We start from the raw sequence: 25,184 nt of genomic DNA, 5'->3' as shown, positions 1-25,184 counted from the left end.
CTCAAAAACATCCTCAATACCAGCACTTTTAGAAACCTACAGATGTTTCTAAAAGAACACCACAAATGACTAGCTTCGTGTTTGCAGTTGCTTACCTAACTGGTGATCTTTTAATAGTGCTGGCACTGCAAATAAGGTTGTTGGATAACCTCTGTACTCATGAAACTCATACCGAAACAAACGCAGGGAAAAGGGTCAGAGAGAACAGGATATGCCGGCTGCAAAAGCAGGGAAGCTACTGAGGAAGAGAAGAATCTTGGAAGCTTTTCGTGTTTTACTTTACCTGAACACACTTGTAACTCTTACTGCTGTGAAATGGGTTTGTTCTCTTTGTTTTGAGGCATTTTTCAATATAACTAGTCTGCAGATAATACAAATGAGGCAATAATAAACAGCTTAATGGATGAGGAGAGGAGGACAAATGGCAATGCTGTAGATCTGCATTATCTGTGAGTATTTGAATGCCATCATTATTTGCCATTCTTGATTGTTTTCTCAAAACCTTGAAGTTCTTATTGGCTGACATTTATTTATAGTTATTAATAGCACACATTTATACAGAAGCTGTAGGATACAGACAGGGATACACTTCACAACCAATAATAGCAACAAATACCTTTCAATTAAAAGAAAGCAGCAAAACCCATCTTCCAATTATCAAAGAATTTCTTCTTGTTTCTGTGTGAACATTTGGACAGCACAAAACACCAGCCTTGCTGCCACAGAAGTTAAAACATTTTTTTCATGCAAATGAAATGATCTATCAGGGTATTTTCAAGAGAGTTTTGGCTTTCGTATTTACATCTAAAACCCCATAATATTATCAAAGTATGCTGATTAATAATTACGTACTGAAATGGGGTAAATGTCAACAGTTTTACTAAGAAAACACTAGAACTGAGGAGTCCTCAGAGCAAGCAGGCAGAATTGGAGCATGCAAAGCTCCAATTCCCAGACATGGAGGACAGCAGACTAATCTTTCTCCTCTTTACGACACAGTGGTCTGGAAAACCCCAATAACACCATGTTAGTGTCAACAATAAAGCAGGATTGCACTTTGAGGAGTGCTGTTCCAAGTAGGGAAGTTTTACGGCCTTTTTATATTACAGAAGCAGCAAAAATTGTCTCATTACAGCATAAGATCGGGACTCGGTCATGAGAATGTTTAGGATTTTGTATTAGTCATCTGATACGGAGGCAGTTTCCTAAGCCTCTAGATCCCTGAGTGAAGGTACCACGTCACAATCAGAAAAAAAGGATATTTTTAGTTGTAACAGTTTCAGTGAAGAAAATGAAAATATACTCTCAGTGAATTCAAAAGGCTTACATGCCAAAAAGTAAATTAAAAAATCCTGAAATTTTTACATCTTATAAATCTCATCTTACTGAGCACTTTCTTGACTTCTGACTATTGCTGAACAACTGACTTTCAAAACATCGCTGACCTATAGTTGGATATTGAGAAAAATAAGGTTAGAAAATACTAGCACATACTGAACTTCAAGACCTCTGAATGCTGTACTTCCTGGGTAGATTGGAATATCAGCTAATGAAGAATGAATAATAGATATCTTAAGAGGTTGCCAGAAATACTTAGTTCTATTGAAAGTACAATATGTAAAATGCATTAAAGAAATTATTTTTAAAACTGCATAGGTCTTCCTCTCTATATATATTGCCAAATCATCTATGACAAGAAGAGTACCTCTGAAAAAGCTCTCAGGGACTTTCTCCAGGCAGAGGACAGAGTAATCCAACTATTTCTATTGAGGTATCTGTAAGCCAGATCAGAGGTCTCAGTTTATTCTTGGGAGAAACACTCTTGCCATTACTGAGACACGCAGTCTGCCTTAAAGATCTTTTCCTTTCTACCTAACGTCTATCTCAATTCAAAACCAAGGAGAAATCCACACAGTTTTTTTTTCCCCACTTATTTTTGCTGCTTTTAACACCTCCTAATTTCATCTCTATCAGCATCAGTAATTGAGCTCCCACAGGATGAAGAAAGTATAGAATTAAGGGAATGTTGCAATGTTTATGGTCAAGTTCATCACTAGTTCAGTGTCACTGAAATCAAAGTAGTTGGATTAAGAATGCATTGGATTCAATAATGTTCAGCTTGGCTGATACAACAAAAAAAGAGACCAAGAGGTAGTCAGTATCCATGGCATTTTCTGCTACTTATTTTACTATTTTCATTTTGCTGAAAACTCCATGAAAACCAGTTTTGCAATATTTACATTTCAAGGAAATGGAGAGGATTTTTCTCTTATACCTATAAACAGCTGGCACAGTTCCAAGCTCTTTGCTAAGCATCTGCTGGAAGTCGTACTGGGTTCTCATGTATCTCCTTCTGCTGTTTAGTATTTGCCTTTATAATTATTGCATTTAATTTTGTTAAAATAGGGAGATATTTCTTAAAACCACTAGGATAGCTAAAAAAGAGGTAGACAAACAGAGAAAGAGATCAAAAACTGATAAGATCCACTTTAGAGAGGCACCACTTCATAATAAACAGCCACCCCACAGAAGTACACTTTACAGACAGATCAAATATTGATAAATAGCCAACAGCCTCTCAGGAGAGAGAACATTTGATGAAAAAACAGCTGTAGAGGAAAAATGTAGTTTTGAGCAAATGGTTTTAGAGAAGAAATAAAATTTAAAAAACCCCAGTCATCTATGAAAGACACAATTTAGGTCAAAATAATGAACCAAGAGAAATACCCTTTGAAGATAAATCAAAGAGATCCTTTAGCAAAAGGGAATTCACACACTAGCACAAAATAGCCAGGAGCCACTCAAGAAAAAATGCTTAGAAAAACATGAGGTCTTTCCCCTAGGTTTTAGGCTGAAGCCAATGGTAGTCAGTTCTCTCCAAATCCACCTGCAAGCCATCTAAAACACTTCTGAAGGACAAACAAGAGGAGGGAGCCTAGAAACAAAATTCCACAGGTGTTGTTTGGATGGACTCTGCACAACCACACACAAGAAGTGGGCGATGCCCAGCGCCCACCTTCGGCAGGCACAGCCCCGGGCATCCCGAAACCTCCGTCCCTTCACCTGCTGATGCCAGGGAACAAGCTTCTGAAGCAACTGATAGCCAAAGCACACAATGAAGTTTCACAGGCTGTGGAAAATGGTATTTACTAAGAATAAAGCAGAAACATAGTGAAAATAACAATTTGCATGACATATCTAGTTCAGCATTGCAAAAGCTAATCTAGATAGTCCCAATCTGGGACTGTCAGGAACAGCATAGAAAGTAATTCATCTCTGTTCCTGACCCTCTAGTTTGTTAGGCCCTGCCTTTCACCTCCAGATGCTTCAGCTGTCTCTCAGCAAGCATCACTTAGTATGAAGTCCTCATTCATCCTTTCCTTCATTTGATCCCCACAACCCCTTCTCCAAGACTATACCTCAGCACTGGTCTTTCTCCCATGTTTGATGTACCATATACTTGCCAAAGTCATGAGCTGCTATAACAGTGGCTTTGGAAAACACAGACTTTACCTTCCCATTTTTCTATCCTTTATATATACACATAACTATATACATGCATATATATTAGCGGGAAGAAAAAAAAAAAAAAGAAAAAAAGACAACATCTGCTTACTACCATTACTACCAAGACCTTGTACTCTTCGTTTTCACAAAACTGATGCATGTTGATTTTCTTAACTGGCAGTGTCAAGCCCATCATCTCCATTTAAAGAGACAGAATTTAGATCCTCTCACAATCTTCTAGTCCAGATGAAATATGAATCGCTAAACCATTAGAGTCAATTTGTCAGATATACAAGGCAATATGCAAGAGTGATGTATATGCAATGTAAGGCATTGGCATGCAGAGCAATGCACGTAGTCCACTTGGTTGCTGCACCAAATAAATCAAGGCACATCAACACATCAATCAGCTAAGTCTGAAAAGGAAATGAACACTGCTGCTATTACTGTAACCATTAGCCTGCTCTGGAAAGAAAAACTGAAGTGAGAGTAGAGGCACAGCATGTCTCTCTCTCTTACTTTGATCAAATCCCTTCCCCTTCAGAAAAAAGAATGCCCTGTGAACCTGAACTTATTGTTTGGATTACTTAAATCTAACATGTTTGGGCAGATTTGCAGTTTCAAATGAACTTCTCAGCCAGTCTTAATAACTGACATCCAAAATAAGCCCTCTTCCTTGGTAAGGGTCACGTGTAGTTTTCACTGGCAGCTGACTGAAAACAAATCTCCAGACGAAAAAAAACTGAGCTCAAACTGAAGTGTAAATATACAGCAGCCTACAGGGACAAAACTTACTAGAGCATTGTGAGGTTTTCTGGTTTTGCTCACATCAAACACTAAAAGGTTTGGTTTGCTTGATTTTTAATTGTGATAATAACCACATTTTGGAAAAACTTAAGCTGGACCAGATAAACAAATCAAGAGCTAGGATCTTTGAAGCAATATTCGCTATTCGCCCTCTTTGGATTCTTAGCTGTTTCAGTCCTGACAGCAGAAAGTTTTCAAGACGAGAACTGGCTGAATTTTTACTAACCTCTTACTTTCAGGTAAAAATGTAAATTCAGGCTGGTGAATGCAATCTAAGTTTGAATATAGCAAGAATAATTTTTTTAAAAGCCAACACACTCTATTTTGACTTTTTTAGTAATGAAACATTCAACTTAATTTCAAAATGACATTACATTTGTAAATTTATCCAAATTGAATACAAAGGAGAAAAAAAAGAAAATTGGATTCCCTGGCTATGCAGTTTTCTTTCTGCCTTTTACAACTAGCAAACCAAAAACCAACAAACTCCATTCACCAATGTACTCACTTTGTCCCATCTCCCTGCCCTTTTACACACTGAGAGTTTCAACTTGCTCCTTGTGTTACCATACAAAAATATCTCAGATGTAACACTTCTGATAGTATTTCACGTTTGCCCAGACACTTGCAGCTACAGTTACCATATGGTCCATGTGACTACAAAGGTGTATGGCAGAGAAGAAAGAATATATTGTAAATTCCAACTGCATAAGCATCCTTTAATATTTCTGAATCCTCTCCTTCTTCAACAAGTCTATTTAGGTTGTGGTCTGGGGAAATGGAGATCAAAATCCATGTATTTAAAGCAGTTTTATTTTCTGTCACACGATCCATGAATTGTATAAGTTGGACCATGAGTTTTAAGTATATTATTTTCCTGAAAGCTTACATCAAAACAGCAGATTCTCATAACTGTCAAATCTACAGTTTTCCCTAGACATGATACAACCTATTTGTATGAAGTGGGACATGCTCTACCTATTTGTTTATAAGAAGCCACGTTATTCCATATCAATGTTGATAACATTGCTGTCTAAGGATCAATATTACACAACAGTAGATGTGAACCATACTGAAAGTTATCCAAATATGGTACCTAAGCTGTGCCACATAGCTGATTATATTAAACACAGCATGACTATTTGTGCTATGACATTCATTAGAAATGGAACAGAAAGCTATTGGTATCTAAAGAGTTACTCTCTCTACATTTTTAAATGTTTTATTCCAAAACACTAAATGCCCAGTAAAGTTGCAAATGCTCTGCAGGTGCTCAGCTTCTCTCAAGGTCAGTCCATTAGTGATTAACACATTAGTAAATACTTTTGAGGCTTGTATTTTTAAAGGATCTCTCTCATTTTGCTGCAGATTTTTTTTTTTTAATAGTAGCAGCTTTGTTACTTCCTGTTGTGAGGTTCAATAGAGTGTGTTTTCTAGGTGGCTGATTTTTTTTTGTTTGCTATGTATGTTGATGGAGATAAGTGTTTTAATTACTTTTTTAATGTCTATGCTTTTGTATTTTCTTCCTCTCTCCGTTTATTTCCTGCTGTTGAGATTACTGCCTCATCTCCACAGCAGGTGGCTCTTTCAAATTTGTTTTCTTTGTAAGCCTGCTATATTTATTTTGTAATATAACTGCTCCTTTTTAGTGTTTTTTATTAATGATTTCTTTACTTTGAAATAGGTACACTTGCAAGGTTTGTAAAAGTAATTCCCCAATGATGGCTAAAGGCCTTGTTCGTAGAAAAATAAAAGGGAGAAAAGTAAAGGAACTACAAGGCATTTGGCTTAGCCTTTTCTTATCCTCAAGTTAGAATGAACACTATGTGCAGCATATATGAAAGAACACCCTTCACATCTATCAGCAAGAGCCATACACAATTGCTGCAGTGCATTCTAAGCTGAACAGCTATGTCCGTACCATATCTTTTAAAATCATCTGAATACATAGGTGAACCTGTAAGTAATGCAGTCTATAGGTCTCACACCTTACTTTGTTGCTAAATTAGACACAGAGACAACAATCCAAGCTCTTCCAAACTGTACTGAAACAATCGGAATGAATTAGTCAGATCAGCCAAAACTAAATCCGTTCTTGTAATCCAACTTCTCTTTGAAGCCAATTGTCCAATCCCAGTTTAGATGTAGCCAAAATTTCATAAGAGCCAGGTATCAAAAACTGCAGATGGAAATCCCAGGCAGAGCCCAGAAGCAATGCACGTGAGTGATGGAAATTAGGATTATGACCACACAACCAGTGTCGTATGTCTGAGCTTGGGTTACAAAATACTGCAGCCTTCTGATCTGTCTTCACATTTAGTGATCCCATCCTCAGATTAGATTGACATCTAATGTCCAAAATGTCCAAAGGTGAACTCATTAGTCCCATCAGATCTAGAGTCCACCCCTAATTTGGTTCTACAATAATCAGTCCATCTTTTCTCAGGGCTTTAGCCTACCAGCAACAGCCTAGTCTTAATTGCTCTTCTTAATTTTATTATGGTCAATATATGGGACCTGCACTTCAAGTACTATTGAGGTAACACTCGAATATGACTAAGGTAATGCATTTTAGTGAAAATCATCAGCATTTCAAGATGATTAAACAAAGATCTGAAGAAATGATATGGTGATTTTGCAATTCTCAATATCTGAGTATTCAATTAAGCATCATAAAGATTTTCAACTCCCAGTTTGACTTGAGCACTTAACCTCCAAAAGCACTCTTCAGAACTGAAGCATACAGTATGACTAGGCATTTTCAAAACATAACTCTTTAAAGGACACACTAGAAGTGATACTGGGTTGGGCAAAGATACACAGCTTCCTAAATTAAGAAACAGATGGTAATTCTAGCCTTTCTTCTCAGGTTGGAAACTGATACTTAATGCTGTCCATATTTGAAGTAATAGTCAAATTGAGCATGACAGGAAGTTAGATGGTAGTCCTGGTAAAACAACTTGCTGAAATGTGAAGATTGCAATGAAGTAAACCTCATCACAGAGAAGGATGAATGCAGAAGTCTGCTTACCTTCCCTCTGGTTCTGTTCTGCCTGGTATTGTTTATTGTGGGACTTAAAGCAATGAAACAATTTGCTATGAATCTTGATTTGTAGAACATAGGAGTTCTGTAAACTGTAATACAGAGTAACTGAAGAAATATCTGCTGTAAAAAATAAAGTGGAATATTGCTGCAAACCTTCCTTATGTCACCTTGGTAACATTTATTATACTAGCGACAAATCTGAAAAGGTCACTAGGAGAAACGCATTTAGTTGTCTCAGTCAAATTCATCTCTAACACAAGAATGTACCATTTGACTCAAGAAAAGAGCCTGTTCCAGTCTGCTTACAATACAGCTGAACTGGATTTTTAGCCCTGACTGGAATCTGGTCACTGGCATAAGCTGTCACTATTCAGGAGCATCCTTGAACTGGCATAGCAGGGATGCTGAAGTTTAAGATCTGACATGCTAATGTTGCCAGTTCCTTTCCCTCTTCCTTCCACACGTGTGTTCCTAGCACTGTGTCAAAGGAAAGACACAGGGTGGCTCTGTTTTCTCCAGCCACTAGTCAGAAACTATTTGTTGGTGTGATATGCTGCACCACACTAGAGAGGAAACTGGTTCCAATGCTTACTCTTGTTCAGTAAACAGTGCTGAACTGAAGTGGACACAAAAGCAAGATCACCTCCTTGGGGACTGTCTATCAGTAACTTGAAGGACATGAAGAACCTATCACCTCAGAAACCATATGTCAGAGTAGAAGGATTTTACACACTACAAAAAATCCAAATATGTACAAGCAAAAGCAAAATAAACTGCATGGAGTGATTGGGAGCAGATTCCAGAAAAGAAAGCAGAAAATATTACAAAAGCTGTCTGCAATAGAAACAAGATCTTTCCCCAAGCAGATTAATTATAACTTAGCTGTCTAACATGTCCAGTTTTAGGCAGTCATGCTGGCATATAGGTATAATCAAACCCCATGAAAATTTACAGTAGGAAAGTCAAACGTTAGCACAGAAAAGATCTCTTCAGTTATTTTCTTTCGTTTCAAAAAAATTTTGGAAAAAAATCTTGAAAAGTTGAATCAATAGAAGCTACATATGGTAACTATGCAGGGAATGGATAAAATGAGAACAAATCTGATGGAAAACATCCACAAAGAAAAAGCCACAAATGCTTAGTTGGAATCACTACGAAAATAAATAATAGGTCTCTACACTGTTCCAAAGCAACAGTTGAAAAAAAAAAAAAAAAAAACAACTATCAAAAACAGCCAGTTCATCCTGTGGAAATGTATGAGAAATAATTCAGTAATTAATATTCTGGAATAATACCTTTAATCAGATCTCAGGCACTCTACAGCAAGGAAGTTGCAATGAGGTGTACTGACACAATATCAACTTGTACTAGTTTAAATCATCCCATACTTTCAATATAATGGTAATATAATAGCTGACAAGTGGTATCAAGGTGTTACAAATATAAACAGTTAAGAATCACAGAAAGTTTTTCTTAAACCAGCTACTATTACTCTGTCTGCACGCTTTCTCCATACCTTCCATTTTGTTTGCATATGGTGACTATGAAACAAAAGGCTAGATTAATTACACCTTTTATGCCCCATATAACTATCAATATTAAATACCTGTAAAATCTTAGTTATCCACAAAGAAAATCCCACATGCTAAATAATACTTGCAAAATATAGGACTTATTGGTTATTCCTGTTTTTAAAATGTAAAAAGGATTCACCCAAACCTTTTTTTTTTTTAATGTAAAATTCTTCAGTGTAAACCAGCAATGTCTTCCAAATACTGATGAAAAATTACCAACCTATCTGAAATTTCAATATAGGAAACAAACATTCCTTCCCAGTTCTTTGTGAACATATTATATTGTCTTATCTTAAATCTTAGAATATTAATACACTGGTTTTGTCCACACAGAAGAACAAAGAGATGTTATAAAGCTTATTCAGTAATTACTCCTGTATCATTCTGCCTACGCTGCATTTTTGAATCACTTCAGGTAAACCATCTCTACATATCTTTTTAAATGATGCCTCAGAAAAAGGCTTCTAAACATTACTCATTTTTCTGCAGCACTGATCTACAACTGAAAACCTCTCATCAGTGCGTTCTGATGAAAAGGTAATAATTAAATCTTTTTTCCCCCTTCTTCTACAGCACATTATTTGACCTACGATATAACAACCTATCAAATTTCCATTTATTATTTCTACCTGAAGGGCTTTGCCAGCTCACACAAACATAAATCTCCATTTGTCAGATTTAAACTGTACCTGTCCCAGCTGCTATAAGGCTTCATAGCTCTTGTCCCTTAAAAAATACCGAATAGCATCAAGTGACACAACCTCCCTCCAGCCTTCACTGACCCTTGCAATCAATAATATTTGTAACCTGTACGCGCACAGTTAAGTAGAACAGCAGCCATGCACTATCCCTGTTAACCACATTGAGCTGTGATACTACCATCTGCTCTCTTGTGCCTCCTGTGATCAATTTTAATCTCTGGACCAAGAATAAAAAAATGCAGCCCCTTGTTTCCAAATTCATCTGAAACGGATGTTATAGATTCCTAGGTGTGCACAGGACCTGTGGATCTAATACAGCCAATAATTCAAGGAAAGAACACATCTAGCTATCATTCATTCTCATTATACTCAGTGTATTTTGGGTCTTCAGAAGACAACACAAAACACGCACTGACTTAAGGCAAGCTCACTTTGTACACATACCACCCAGTAACAGTTATTTGTTAGAGCTGTATCCATTACTGCCACCGCAGGTAAGGTGGAGGTCAGTCATTCTACTATGATTACTTTAAAGGTTTATAAATAGACTGCCAATATTCCCTCCTTCTGGAAAAGTGTCATTTATAGTCAACTAAGCAGAAATCCTGTAGAAAAAATAAAGCCTAATTTTGCTCTGCTAAAGAGAAACAATTATTATGTAAAGAAAGAGTAATTCAGGTTTCTGATGATATTTGTTCTCTCAACTCCAATCTAATTTTATTTAAAAGAAGGCAAATTTGCCAACCAATTAGTCTAATTAGACAACAGTATCTGAATGTAGAACAGGAAGAAAGCAACTTCAGAAATCTACTCCAGAAGAAAAAGTGCCTTTTGAATCTGTCACACTACCAGAACGCATGTTTCCAGAGCTCTCGTAACTGCATATTTATAGGCTTGGATACATTGGCTCTTTGTCAGCAGCTCCAGTGCCATGAATCACCTATCAAAACATTTGAGAAGACTTTCTTACTCATTTCTTTAAAGCAACATTCTGAAGAGACACTTTCAACGTGATTATGCTCCAGTGTTCACTATCAATTAAGAAAAATAGCAGACAGTTTTTATAATTGTAGGTGAATAATAAGTACGCATTGTCACAAGCTTTTTCTTTTCAGATTGTCACATGCTGTATGTCAGTGCAGAGTACTCTGCAACAAATATGACATTCCTGTAACATGCTACAGAGTCAATGAGCTCTCACTCAGGTCACTGACCCACTTCACATCAATGTCCTTACCATTAAGCACATATTTATCATCTTTTACTTTTAAAAGCAGCTGTAGCAAGGAGTTCTGTGTAAATATGATGTTATAGTGAGATTCTCCTACACAAGTAAAAATGCAGAGAAACAGTAAACCAACTATATAGCTACCCCTGTACACTTTCACATATTGGAAATAACTATGTAAGATCATACTTGGACCAGACTCTAATCTGAGTAAGGGTCAATGACAGAAAGTAGTCATAAATTGTCTAATGTCTTTTTTAATCCATTTAATTAAATCTTAATTTATTTCCCAATATCAGCATATGTTGTGTTTCTTGTGAAATTGTATTTCAAGACACGGTGTCTTTATTAACTACTTCTATCATTTTCATCAAGTGTCTGAGTTTTCCTTGAGTGTTTCATGTACTGTTGACATCTAGTACTGCGGGTCAGAAATATTATATAATGCAGCCGAACTTCAGATATTGTAAGGCTATTATCTAGAAAACAGGCATAAAACTGATGATGAAGATCTCCAAATGCCCCCTCAATGTCCAACAGTCAAGAAAACACAGTGAAACATTTTCACTGAAGATCACAGATCAGGTACTTGGCTTGTGGGTGCAGAAATCTGCACAGGCACCACCTCCTCTTAAGTTCATTCTTTTCACAACTAAGTAAAAAATTCAAAATTTATACTTCCTACGTTAAACAACTGATTTTTGTAATACTTAAAACATCAAAGAAGCAGGAACTTAAGTCTCTTTTCAGTCGAAGAGGAGATGGACATGTCCAGAGAAATGACTGTGTTTCAGAAAGTTAAAACTAGATCCCTGAAATTGCCTTCAGTCAATGGTGCAATTTCTCCTAGGAGAGCTTCCCCTACCAGAGGCATCCCATCCATACCTATATTAGTCCAGCCACATCCCAAGGAGTGAGCATGGGTCCTTAATGTCTTCTTGGTGCATATTTTTGTATTTGCAGTACTACAGCAGGAAGATTCTCTCCCAGTGGAGTTTCAAATGGTAACAAAACCAAGAAGCATCTGATCAATAAATAGAAAATCAAGTTACACAGTCCCAATGGGTCCCTCTAACAAGGATTTCTCTCTGAAATGTTCATGCTTGTCTAATGCTGCTGCTTTTAATCCTTTCACACCAGTGGGTCCTACATGCTTGCATTAGTGCTAATGTAAAACAAATGAACATTTTATACAAGGATATCCAGTCTCCCCAAGTAAAGGGGTTAACACCATAGCAAGCTTCAGGAATGTAAATTATTTCCCCCGTGTGGCTGAAAAACTACATGAGTTATTCATTTAAAAATTATTAGCATATAAAATCATTATTATCTCTGCAGTTAATGTACAGTTCACTGACAACCTTTTGGACCATTACAATTAAGAAAGGCAGCATCCTTAATGAAGTTACAAAACACATTGTTTATTAAATAGCAAATTGTATCTTTAATTACTTTAAATATTATAATCCGATGAAAAATTATTTCATAAACCTCAAGACAAATTATGTCAGAGATGGAGCATGCATTTTGTTCCTCTATGAATCCTAAACAGCACTTTCAATTTGCTTACAGGTTTCTGTTGTATGCAAATCTGCTCTTGAAATTGCTTTCAAGTGCCTCAATCCAATGCCACTAGCATAAATTTAAGATGCAGTTTGTGGTATTCTTTCTTTCTAAAACATTTTTGTCAAATGTAGAATTTGGCAGTTCTAGAAAATGTAGCTTTTCTACTAATCCTCAGGAGGTAAACAGAAGATAGTTTTCTGTGGGGGTCCTGAAATCAGGCTCATTGAAATAAAGACTATTTGGAGGTCTACTGTATTTTATTAGTTCACTTTTCTATTTTGAGCTAAAAGATAACTTTGTTCAAAACTGTCTAGGGCTTTGAGGATATGCTATAGTGTCAACAAGCACATACTAAGCTAATATTAAGTATTCCATCTTTTTTTATACAAAGAAATCTCTGCAAACTGTCAAGACACTTCTTGCTGTCTGTCCAGTATTAGACCTACCAGCTTGATGTTCTGGTCACTACCTGACGAAGGCTGAGTGCTGCACAATTAAAGAAAAAGTTTAGTTGTTCATAGTATTAGGCCCTTCACTGTCTTTTTGCTCAAATCCAGAGCAAAGTCAGTAGCAAAATGCATTAATTTTTGTATTACTAAGACAAAATTAATATATTCAACTTCAATTATGCTAACATCAACTTGCCACTTTGACACTGTTTGGAAACCCTCAGTTAGCTATCAGACTTTCTCGGCTAATCAATGAATTGGGAAAGCACAGAGATAACCTTCAATTCCTTCATGCTAAAAAAATCGCTACATTCTATCTACCTTCTTTAGCAGAAATATTGTCCGTGCAAATCATGAAGAGACTGAAGAGAAACAATTATTCAGTGTAATATTATAAAGGTAAAACTGAAATCAAATGAGCCCCAAACTTTTCTTTTTTTTTAAAAAAAAAAGCTTTTGGCAGTGGTCAATAATTGATAATCTATAATTATATAAAATTATAAAATACAATAGTTGGTAACATGTTGTTTAGATTTGAAACAGAAATACACTGAAGATCAAAAGATTAATAAACATGCCTACTTGCACAATCAGTGCAAAAACTTCTAAACATGGAAATCTGTTCAGAAATATACTGGGCAGTCTTTTGGGACTACCTATGTGCCAGAAGGAAAATCTACCTGGGATTTGTAGGCAAGTTGGGCAGTAAAAGTCAGATACATTTCTGGAAGCACTCACTACAAAATCAAGTCTTGAAAAAAGTTTCCCTGCAGAAATCTAACATTAACTGCAGCACAGATAAAGGTGTTAGAGACCCAACTGAACACAAGACTTGAAACAAACCCCTTCCTGGGTATGCACCTAAATACTCTGGTTGATTTGAACCTTAGCATCTTCAGGGTCCATAATTTGTCTTCCAAAAGACCTGCATGTCTGTATATTACTGATGCAGTATTTAGCAGAGAGACTGCCTTGGAGGCAAAGAACCTCAGGAGTGCCAGGCGATTTCAGAGCAAGCCTTCTTATATATTCAAAGATGTTCAAAACCTGACTAGATACAGTCCTAGGCAACCTGCTCTAGCTGACCCTGCTTTGAGCTGGGGGCTAGAGAAGACGATCTCCAAAGATCCACCTCCAGCTATTTTATGATTCTATGAAATACCCCCCGGTTGAGGTCCTAAGCCATGGAAAGATTTCTGAATTTTTTATCTGGGATTTGAAAAATCCACTAATACAGTTAGGTAAAAGAAAAATATTCTCTACTAGGGCAAGGGTGCCAGACATTCACAGAAAATTAAGATGAATTCACAGGCATCTACAGACATTTTCCACAGACCCCATATATATATACATATATATATATATACATACACACGTGTATATATATGTATATATGTATATGTATGTGTATATATATATACACATATATATACACATGCACACATGTATATATATATGTATATATGTATATGTATGTGTATATATATACACACATTTCTATTGGTTACAGAACTCTCCCAGCCAGTGGCAGTGTATTAAGAATCAGATCCTTTCTTCATTTACCCATGCTACACAGAGACAAAGCTCAGGGATGAAGAACTAGAAAATACACCTCTCATACAAGTCTGACAAGCTAATTTTTGAAACTTCTTCACTCCAAAACCTCCATTTAGTACCATACATACTTTGCTCACAGAAACCACATCTTGTCACTCGCAGTCCCCTTCCCAGTAAGTGATGGAATTGGACTCATCTCATTAAAAAATACCAATCTTGTAAGACAGGAGTGTAGAACAAGGCCAATGACTTTAAAACAAAGTCTGAATACAATTTTCCTCAATTCTCATATCATTTAAGTTGTGAATATTTAAAAACAACTTCTTAGATATCACTACCTACAGTCATGTAAGAACATGTAAGAACAGTCATGCTACCTCTGATGGCATTTTTGAACACGTTACAACTGATACTGCTTGATACTGGACCTTCCTTCAAGTCCGTGTAAAAATCCCACCATGCAGACAGAAAATCTTGATTTGTACATGCACTGCCCTATAGACAAAATCAGGTTTTAGAAGTTCGGCATCACCAAATCAGTTATACCAAACCAAGCCTTTCATGACAGTATTTTCAATGATAAATTAGTTTTGCTTCACGTACAAAATTAGACTATGCCTGCTTGAACACTTGCCACAGAGTAACTTTAATTAACCTCAGCACCAACAACAGTTGTGTGAAAACAGACAGATGCAGATAAGCAGAATCCCCTGCTAAAAACATCCAGCTCTGACTTCTGCACTCTGGTAACTACTGCTATTTCTGACTACAGTACACATGCAAGTAGAAAACAAGTATTCACTTATGCATTCAAATGCAAAATCAGATCTGTATGTTAAAAGTAGAGCATGCGTGATCAAAACTATCAGCTTGATAACCCTGCACTGACAATCACATCACCAAGCATATGCACTGACACAGCTCCATACCTGTAAGTATAGGTCTTCCCCGAAGCCCTTAAATCTATCTCGAGTCTGCAATCAAATGCTGAGTAGATATATATTTATAAATCAGGCAGCTGCTTTTTTTCATGGTCATCTCTATCACCAATTTAACACAAAAGAAAAAGACATTTTCAGAGACTCATAGCTCAGGAACAGAGTAATGAATTAAGGCACATTTTAGAATATTTGAATGAAAAAACTGTTCAAGGGGCAAGAAACAAAACTATTTCTAAATGCAGTCTTTTCAAGATAAAAAGAGATTTCTACTGAAACACCACAAGGGAGGTTTGGGAGACCTTGCTATTTACATATTTATTCATCCAATCATCTACACAGACAGTTTAGAACACTGTACTGTAATCAAAATTCCTCATTACATAGATTTTACAGAATAGGGGAATATTAATGAAAGGTAAATCATACATCCAGTTAAGATTACTTAAAAACTTGGAAAGAGATATAGAATGATGCAGTCAGCAAATGGTGCCACCAGAAAGATGCCATAAATGCAATGCCATCGTGACATTGAAGAAGAAAGAAAATAGGATATTTAAAATTTCTGAAGCCTTGTAATTAAATGTATAACAAATGAGGCATGCAGAATTTCTGGCTGTACTGCAAGAGTCATAAAATTTATAAAATGAAGGTAGTGATATTATAGCAACACCTTCCCATTTTCATTGCATGTAGAAATGCAAATCAGTCAGACAGACAGCAAGCTATACTCTATGTTTGGTTGCATGAGTTACTTGGATACCAATAGTAACAAATAGCACTTACTGTTTGTAGTGCTTTCTGTTTTCAGGGTGCTACATAAACAGCCAAACCTCAAAATATAACAGATGAACATTTAACCTTGTGCTTTATAGATGTGCAAAAGACTTAAGTGATTTGCTGAGGACCACACATTAGAAGCAAGGTTGTGATGGCTCTTGGGCATTCACACGATAGTATTTTAAAATGCTGGAACAGTGGATCTTCCATCACCAGAATCTTTACAGCCCAGGAAGCAGACAGACTACATCAGATACAAGGAAGAAATTCTTCTCGTTGAGGGTGGTGAGGCACTGGGACAGGTTGCCCAGAGAAGCTGCAGATGCCCCATTCCTGGAAGTGTTCAAGACCAGGTTGGATGGGGCTTTGAGCAGGCTGGTCTGGTGGAAAATGTCCTTGCCCATGACAGGGGGGCTTGGAACTAGATGAAGTTCAAGGTCCCCTCCAATCCAAACCAGTCTGTGATTCTATTTTGCCAGTAGCCTGTACAGAGCAGACACAGGTAGAAAGACTCGCCACGTACTGGGGGGCAGCTACACCCTCGGTCTTTGGCAAACACATGTGAATGCTAACATTAAAAACCTAGGAATAATACGTTGTCAAAGGGTTATTCAGAAAGCAAATCAAAATTAACACGTAATTAAATGTCCACCCTATTTACACTGACTCCACACAGAGCAGTAAGAGCTCAGCTGCAGCAGCAGAGCGGGAGGTGACTATTCAAAGAACTGTATGTTTGAGTGAGATGGTCATTTGGTGTCAGCACAGACAATGGCAACCTCCCTTCAGGATTACTAATTTCCACTATTTGACTTATTTTGGACATGTCTAATTATACATCTTCTCTAACTTGTCACCTAGCAACCTTAGCAGTTATTTAATTATGTTTTGAAAAGAAGAAAAAAAACCCACAACACAATACATTGACTGACATAACAATATGCTTACTATTTAAGTTGAATAAGTAATGTAATTAAAACCAACATACAAAAACTCAAAAGACACCCATTTTCCAACTTATTACAGCTGACCAGTCGGGAGAAGTATTTAGATAAATACTTCTTTTAACTTTAGATATTACTTATTTGGCATATGTAATAAGCAGTATTTTACAAAGAACATAAAGGATCCAAATTCAGCAAAACATATCTATTCATTTGTTCTTTTTCTTAAAAGAAAAAACTGACATCTATGTTATCAAAGGAAGTAAATTATTGAAAAAGTGGCTAAAACAGCTATATGAGCTTTTTGCTTAATTTTAATCCATTTTTTTCATCTTTATAGATATTGCTCATGTCTTTCATCTTTTATTTCTTCAACTTGCTTTTTTCTTTTCACTTCATGCGTTCTATTATATCTACTTTTTCTTCCTTTATATTTTCTTACTTTTTTCAGTTCTATTTCCTTGTAGATGTATTATATTTTTCTTGTTTGCCTGCCCGTTACCTGTTATTTTTTCCCAGCTCTCCCTCACTTTTTGCACGGTTTTCCCCTACAGCCTTTCCTTCCCAGGCTCACCTCACCAGCCTTGTCTCTGGAGCAGCTCATAGCAACAAGACTCAAACACCCCTCACCTGGTGCCCAAGGATTTCTCAGCTGCAAGATGCTTTGGAGAAAATGTTTTCATATACCTTAGTTATATCATTGCCTTAAAAAAATACCAGGAGAACTTAAAAGTATTTCAGGCTGGTACTGTAAAATATAGACCATATGTATTTAAAACAAAACAAACAAACAAACAAACAAACAAACAAACAAAAAACAAAAACAAAAAGCCAACAACAAAAACCAACAATAAACAAAACAAAACAAACACAACCAAACACAGCCAAAACAAAACAAACAAACAAAAAAACCACAACACCAGAACAAAACTAAAACCAAAGAAGCTTTTCCTACCGAAGTAGCAAATCTAGTGGAGAATTAATACTTTGTATTTGTGATTTTGAACCTTTTTAATCTGTAGATCACTACAAGTGATTAAAAGGGCTACAGAACTGGCTTGCTGAAGAAGTTATCATGTTTCAACAGATGTATATGTCTGTATCTGTCATTGACTGCTGTACTCTAGGAAGAGCAGAGATGTCATGAACATACATGATACCAGCTCTAAATATTATATATACTCTCAGAAGATGTCCCCTTGGCTTAGAATTCTACATTAGAAAGATAAACAAGTGTTCTGGTTTGGGTTGGGTTTTTTGTGTGTGTTTTTTTTGTTTCAGTTGGGGGGGGGGGGGGTGGTTGCTGTGTTTTTGTGTGTGTGTGTGTGTGTGTGTGTGTGTGTGTGCATTTTTTTGGTTGTTGTGGTTATAAACCAAGCACTTTGAGCAGTTTTTTCTTGCCATTACATTTCTACAATATTTTACACTCATACTGAAGTCCATGCATTCCAAGTTAAAGTGGTCTGTTGACACTGTCTATAGAGGTAAACCCCAAGTCAAGACCAAGTTTGCTCCCTACCCAGGAGGCAAGCTCCCCCTCAAGCAAACCTCGTTTATACATCTGTCATTCAGACAGGACGTAATAGTCATGCCAGACATGGCATCAGAGCTGTGTAGACATAGCCATAAATGCCAGCGGAATTACTTACATTGCATAAAGTGAAGTCTGTGCATAAGCTTTTGTGAGAGCAAGGCCTAACATTGTTTTTAACATAAAAACATTTTACACAACTCCTCCCACACTTCTTGAAACTGCATCCCTAATTATGGAGTGTGGAGATCTACTATAAGTGATTGATGTTGTTTTGTGTGTTGTTATGGAAACAAACCAAGTAGGAGTCTCTCTTTTGCGTATAGAATTTTGAGTCAGATTTTACAGTAAATAACTAAGCTTTCCAGTGTATAAGCAACAACACCATATGGCCATTAATCTCCACCCAAAGACTATGTCCTCACTTGCCACTACTTGTTAAAATTAAGGTCTTTCCAGGAATAGAGTAAAAATCAATGGACCTGCTCCAACCTGTCACTGGTCAGTTAGCAGCAAAATGTGGTTGTCTCAATTAGGGACAGCTTATAAGTGGGAAAATTTGACAAACTCAATCAAAACATTAATAAGAAAGCAACGTTTCAATCAAACATGAGTTGACAAATTCTGCAGCTCTTAGGAGAGAAAACCTGCCCTGTGGATGGTATCATCATACATAGGAATTAATGGAAAGCAAGTGCCCATCAAATTAACGGCATATCTAAATTAACATATATTAATTTCTAAAGTATTATTTTAGTATTGAACATTTGGGATGTGGGTACCTTCCAAACAAAACAGAGACCAGTGTTCCCTAAGGAACTTACTATTCAATAAACACAGGCTTCCAAAAAGCTTTTGAGTGAGATGAAAGGTGAAAGCCACATGAAGAAGGAAAACATCAAAGGGTTATGGTTTAGTAAGAAAATAACGACCTAAATTTTGCTTCTGTGGCACTTAAATGACCTGGACAGACCAGATCATGATTCCTGTTCTAATAATTTTTGGTTTGTGCATGTAGTTAAACTTCAGCACTGAATATATGAATGCAGCCCTGCGTGGTGCCATCTCCTCTTCCTGCACCTGACAACAGAGCTGACTATTCTTGCTGTTTGGTCTTCTCTGAAGACTATTGTAATTCCACTAGGACCCTCTCTGCCCCCAAGAGACATTACCAATTACCTTAGCCCTTACACCATATACTCCTGGAGAAGTTCCCAAGCAACTAAAAATATTCTCCCCTGCATCAACCCAAATGGGAAGTTGCACCCATTTCCTGAAGAACAGTGGTACCAAACAAATCGCTTGTAAACATAGCGGCCACCAGTTCATACATCAATGGTAGTCTGGTGGTTTCCTGCCTTGCACAATCCTTTGTCCCTTCCTGGAGTTACACCAGAAGCACACCTGGATTTGCCCAAAGTTACCATTACCAGCCCAAACATAAAATAATTTTTTTCAGTGACTGTTCCCTGGCTGCCAAGCAGTATCAGACAGGCCTCAGAGACACACATCTTGATCAAGTCAAAACCTGTCCTGCCATTAAAGGTCCATCAGCAAAAAAGCCAGCCGCTCCAGCCCCTCAGGGCATGACAACTTCCCTTATGTCCTCAGGAGGCGCAGGAGGGGAATGGAAACTGTCCCAGCCCCACTTCATCACCTCCTCATTCTGGCTTTTGATTCAAGCACTGATCCAAATTTTTCTTGCTTGTATTTTTGCTCTGAGGGAGTGTAACGTTGCTCTGGTTAGGGTGAAAAGCTTCCTCACCCATTCCTGACCAAGAGACACTTCTGCCTGGGAAAACACTAATAATGAGTCTCTTTTGACATTGGATATTTATGCTGCCCTAGTGCCCTTTGTTGCATCCCTGGGTGATTTGTAACGAAGCTTTAATGCGATACCATTAGTTATCCTGCAGCTTTGGGGACATCTAATATACACCCTGTCTGAGTGTGTACAGCTATGGATATAACCCCCTACATTGCTCTGCTGCCTCCTCTTAACTCTTCTTACTGCTAATTCAGACATCAGGCTGGAATCTAGCTGAAGGGCAGGGCTTAAATATCCTTCTCGGTGCACAGAAGAACAGTTTGTCCATCATCTGTGCAAAGTGCCTTTGTAATGAAGCATTCGAGAGGACTAGGCAAAATAAACAGTAGTCCTTTGTTCAGGCTTGTTTGCCTGAGCAATGTTTTACAACCTTCGGGCCAAGATTTTCTTTTTATATCAGAAGAGAAAGCAATGTCATTTAGATGGCACAGAAGGTGAATCATAGGTTTCTTTTGCATAGGACTTTTAAAATTACAGAGGCAGGTTATAAAAATATTATAGGGTGTTTTATAGATGGTATAATTGCAGTTATTATTGATAATAAAAACCTGTTGAAATCAGGTTTTGACTTACACATAAATGTAGCCATAGGGCTGCGCTTCTAAAATCCCAGCTGAGTACTCGCTTCTCATCTAAAAATGAAACTAGGATTGAATAAGGAGCAGCCAATGCTAGTCCTCTACAGTAAGAATAACTAATACAGAGGGAGTGAAACAAAAAGAGCTAGCAATGCATTTCCCCCCCAGCATATCAAGCAGGTTTTCATACGGAAGCAGTGGTCATCAATCACTACCTCATTACCAACCTGTCATCTGGGTTTAGGCTAAATGTATTCTGGCTTGCTGCCATACTAAATGTTCAATGAAACATCCTTAAGGCTCTCTACAAGTTCAGCTGAAGTCGCACATGCTATACATCAAAGAGGAACATTAGCGTTATCATAGCTTAATAAATAGTGCCATTCTGGCAATGTAATCCTAGGTTCTAGAGCTATCTTCCATTCCCAGTATTATAGTGCTTAAGTAAACAATCTCACTGTCTTGTGTGAAGTTTATTTTGTGATAAACGCATGTAAAGATAATTAGTCATACTGTTAGAGATACACTTCCATCCGAGCTGAAGATCATGAGCAAAAATAGCACAGGATTTTAAAAGCACACAATGACATAATGAACTTTATCTTGAAGCCTTAGTTCATAATTCTTGCATATTGTAGTTTATTATCCAAGTTTCACTGCACTGGGAGACCATGATGACAGTTGAAGGACCACAGATCAATGTCTTTTCAAAAAAACATCGGCTTGAATACAGGACTTTTGCATACCTCTGGGATGCAATACAGCCACTAAGATGGCTACAAAATATATTTCAACATCTGTGAATACTGCTTGCTTTGGGAATAACACCAGACTTTAGTGAGGATACTCATAATTAGTCATTCATTTCTGTGCACTCTCTATTCCTGCATATATACAAAGGGTCATGCACCAAACTTACTGTTAGTAGTGCGTAATAATATAGGTTAAAAAGTTTACACCAATTTCATTTAAACCAAACATTAGATGAAAAACACATGGCTTCCATCTACTATTTTGCATTGTCCTGTTTTTATTTGAAACAAGATCAGATCTCTTTTGGTGAATTTTCCTTTCAGCTAAGATCTTCTAAGTAACTGCACTTTTCTCAATTTGGCTGCATGTTTTTCAGACACTGTTCACTCTGGAGCTGATAACAGTAGCAATGATAGGCAGATGAGCCTCAGGTTTAGACTTATTGCTATGGCAGCCAACGTTACTGATAAATTTTGCATGTCCCGTAAGTGAGAGGGGCATACTTACAAGGATGGGTGGACAGAACAGGTGACCAAAATTGACCAACTATTCCATCCCATACACATCATACACCCTATAAAAGTCTCATGCTCGCTCTTTTAAACTTTTTTTTCCAACTTGTAAATCTCTCTCCCCTTTCCCCCTATTACCTTTCCTTAGTGGGGAGGACGGGGGCTTAACAGAGAGCATCTGCCATGGTTTATTGCCACCCTGCAGTAAACGGTGACGAATATATTCTTAAAAGTTATACATTCTTACAGTGCACTTTTTCTTTTCAAAGATACTAAAAAAAAGTGTGCAAAAATACATGTTGCATGCAAAAATCTCACTGTCCTTGACAAAACCAAGACTGTTCTCATAGGATCACAGCACTAAACAATTCCACTCTTAACCACAACCTTAATTCAGTGGCATTTTAGATGTCTTCTACACCACTGTTAGGCAGCTTAATTCAGCAGCTGAAAGTAATCACTAAGGACAACAACAATGAAAAAGGGCATTAAAAGATGCATCAGTTAAAGTTATACTATTATTTTCTTGTGTATTTGGTGCACAACAAGGGAAGAGGGAAAACTGTGCTTGGCTTTCTACACACCTTTTTTTAACAAAAGAAGCCTGCAAATGGACTTGCAGGAGATCTGTCTGATAGCTTAGAGACTTATCTGCCTGACCAAGGAATTTGGATCCAGATCTCCAGTGCAGAAATTATCAGATTTACAGTGTTTCTGACAGCTTTTGCTTCTGAAGTTTCAATTTGGCTGCTGGAGTAAATTATTGCAACATCCATGTAGCATTACTATAAATTCTGATTATCTGCTTCTTTAGGTTTGTTCAGGGTTTTTTTTGTTGTTGTTTTTGTTTTTGTTTTTTATCCCCTCTCCCTATAAATATACATGGGTCAGGATCCTGTGAGAGCTCAGTGGACTTAGTGTCCAGCTGTTCTTCCATATGTTCTCTAGGCCAACACCTGCTGCAGAGATACTACCAAGACCTCATGGTTGGCAAGCTGCTCTAATTCCACTCAGCTTGTAGGTTGAAAGGTCATTCCTTTAATGTAGTCAGTTTGTGGCTTCCACATTAAAGAGAGGGAGTTCCTATCACTGCTGGAGCTCTATTTTATGAAATTCAGTGACAGTAAAACCAGATGCCCTCCACTTTCATAACTGCTTTAACTGTCTAGTACATCTTAGAAAAATAACTTCCAGGGCCTGATGAGAGGATGAGCCAACCTCTCCACAAACAAGAGAACCCTTTAACTCAAAGCTATGACATTACTCACAGACCCTACAGAACTGGCTGAAGGTATGGTCTGAGGACAAGATTAATTTTCCCTTCTTTTTATTTCAGTGATACTATGAAAAGAGAATTGAAGACAAAGAGGTTTTTTCTATTCTCTAACTCGCACTATAGAGAAGCCCGTAAGATCAAAATAAGATGAACAAAGCAGAGAAAGCTGTATGTGAAGAAAGAAAATGCTGTTAGGAGAACCTAACAGGATCTTAAACAAAACTTTTGATAAACTATGATGACCCTAAGTAACTAAATACATTGTGACTACTATGCTGTAGCTCTTCAGCACTAAATTCCACAGACGAATCAGAGTGAGAAAATAGGTTCAAGGGACATAGCAAGCACATCATCCAATTTTACTAAAAATTGGCACACCTTATTAAAAACTTTACCAGGTTATACTTTCTTTCTATGATGGGAAAACCATGTCCTTTTTCTGGCTGGAGTTTATACACATTTAAGTAATCAATGCCAAATCCCCAAAGGAAAAATATTTTAGATGCCTACTGGATTAGACAGAACAAAAAAGAAAGAAAGTGGATGAGGTATAAACAAATAATAGATTTAGTTTTATGGAACAGCAGAGACCAGAATTTTCAAATATTCCCCACTGCAAGGAGTGTTCCACGGTCACTGACCTGGCATAAGATGACAAAATGGGAAAGCAGGCTGTATTTTTCCACTGTCCTACCTTATCTATTTTGAAAGTTAGAGGAAAGGCAGTTTCCTCTAACACGGGAGTCAGAGCACTCCAACCTGTCTGAACAAACACTGCAGTTTCATGGAGGTGAGTCTGCACCATCATTAGCTCTATGTGATTCAAACTCCATGGCAGCTCTGAATAGAACCAAGGGACCTGACACCAGATCGACACACACAGACAAGTACCACAGAAAAAATAAGGACACCTTATAAACCAAGGGCAGTCTACAAGACTAACCAGCAACACAAGACCAGTTTGCAAGTGCGCAAAAGTAAAGCCTCCAAGTCATTGATCATTTTCAAACAAGCAGCTTACATAGGGAGAATTAGACCTTTGTGCATACAAACACATTTACAACAAATTTAACAAACTTCAATGACTCTACCTTTTAGTGACACTACAAATGAATTCATTTTCCTGATTTCAGTGTTAAAAATGCATCAATACATTTTTTCACTTATATTTCTAAGAATCTTTACTGTGCATATGTGCAGTTTGAACAGCTGTATATGATGCCAAATGCAAACAATTAAAGGAAGTTCCAGCATATTAAGTTTAACCCTCATTTCTGTCTCTGATAGATGCAAGAATTGCAACTAAGTTGATTTTATGAACCAGTTAAATGATTTGTATTCAGAGCAACATTAAAAATCCCCATGACAAAGTGTACTTGAACAAAATACCCTGCCTGTGACACATCCTTTACAAGTAATGTGTTTTCATTTTTCACATGTTGCATCTCATTTATTTTATTCAGGCACACATAGTTACATCTACAAGATACGGTAAGCTTCCAATACCTTTGAAATAATAAATCATTTCTTACAGATATTTTCACCCACCACAAGGCTGCTGCTCATTAATCAAACATTATCAGTATCTATCACTGCCCAGTGTTAAACA

The 25,184-nt window shown here is 37.2% G+C and overlaps 1 protein-coding gene across 7 annotated transcripts in view; it reads right to left on the bottom strand.

Moving 5' to 3' along the window:
- DPYD (dihydropyrimidine dehydrogenase) overlaps positions 1-25,184 on the bottom strand; it is a 340,194-nt gene that overhangs the window by 185,701 nt on the left and 129,309 nt on the right. The window lies entirely within an intron of this gene.

This window comes from Patagioenas fasciata, chromosome 6 (assembly GCF_037038585.1).
Source record: "Patagioenas fasciata isolate bPatFas1 chromosome 6, bPatFas1.hap1, whole genome shotgun sequence".
Taxonomy (NCBI): Eukaryota; Metazoa; Chordata; class Aves; order Columbiformes; family Columbidae; genus Patagioenas; species Patagioenas fasciata.
This window is presented reverse-complemented; position numbering and strand designations above follow the sequence as displayed.